Consider the following 1,263-nt stretch of genomic DNA (forward strand, 5'->3'; position numbering starts at 1 on the left):
GAGAGAGAGCGAGAGATCTGATATAGATCAGTATCTGAATCTGTCTAATATCCCCCGAATGAATTGCTAATTTATAAATTCACCATATTCATAAACGGCTTAATAATAAATTCTATATTCTGTTACCACATTATTTGTGATCAGTGGGTTTGCAGGGTGGGTGTTGGGGGTCTTTAGCCTTTGGCCCCCATCCCTGCCACCAGAATATTTTTAAGCAAGTGTTTCTAACTTTAATTTGAATATTCAGTATCCCACCATCTGCCCCCCCCGCACACAAACAAAACACACAGTATAATTCACTCCCTCATTAAAGTGAATATTATTTATACCATTTTACACCAACAAACTCAGATAGCTAAGGATGAAGAACCTTTTCTTCTTTAAAGAACCATTTGTAATAGCTAAAGAACCATCTTCAAAATAAAAAGGTTCTTTGACGTATGATGGTTCTTTAAAGAACCATAGAGACATCAGAAGAACCATTTAAGAACCCAAATTTTTCTGAGAGTGGCTGCCAGTAAAAGTAGTCACCTGTGATCTTTAAAATGGCCCTGATGTGTGCTGCTGTTTTTAACTTTCAACAATTCTTTGCTGACACTGTGAATATGAATGTGGTCTTTGCCTAATTAAATAAATGTTACACTGACTCACTGCTTCATCTTTTGGTACAAACTGGCATTACATGGAAGTACAGCCCAAAACCAGGTTAGCTTGAGTTTCTTTTTTCGGGACATAAAGTCATAGTAGGTATTGTTTCAAAGCTGGTGGACCGATTTAGTTCATTTTGGAAGTTTTAAGAGCAACTGCTGTGAAAATATTTGTAGCTTTGGGAGAAAATGATTTAAGAGAAGATTTTACCTCAGCAAAAGATTAAATATGAAAAAAGGATTGAAATTTAACTTAGGTAACACATAAAATGAATACAACTACTAAACACTACTGTGTCCTAAGGAAACAAAGACTATAATGTAACAGGGATAACATTTTAGAGAATTAAAATCTCTAAAAGGAAAAATAATAAACTTGATATAAACTTGATACATGCAGCTTCCTAAATGTAACATTCAGGATTATTCACTGCAGGTCCAGAAATCAGAGTACCTCATCAGATCCAAGTGTGACATCAGCTGACACTCTTTACAGGAGATTCCATCTGAACTCTGTGGAGCCTGATCTCAAGGTTTTTAAGTCTGAGCCTGAAACCAGAAGAGGATCTTTCTCTCTCTTCAGATTCATTGTGATCCAGTGTTAAGAAATATACTC

Source organism: Haplochromis burtoni, unplaced genomic scaffold (genome assembly GCF_018398535.1).
Source record: "Haplochromis burtoni strain Fernald_Lab_line unplaced genomic scaffold, NCSU_Asbu1 Contig_1210, whole genome shotgun sequence".
NCBI lineage: Eukaryota > Metazoa > Chordata > Actinopteri > Cichliformes > Cichlidae > Haplochromis > Haplochromis burtoni.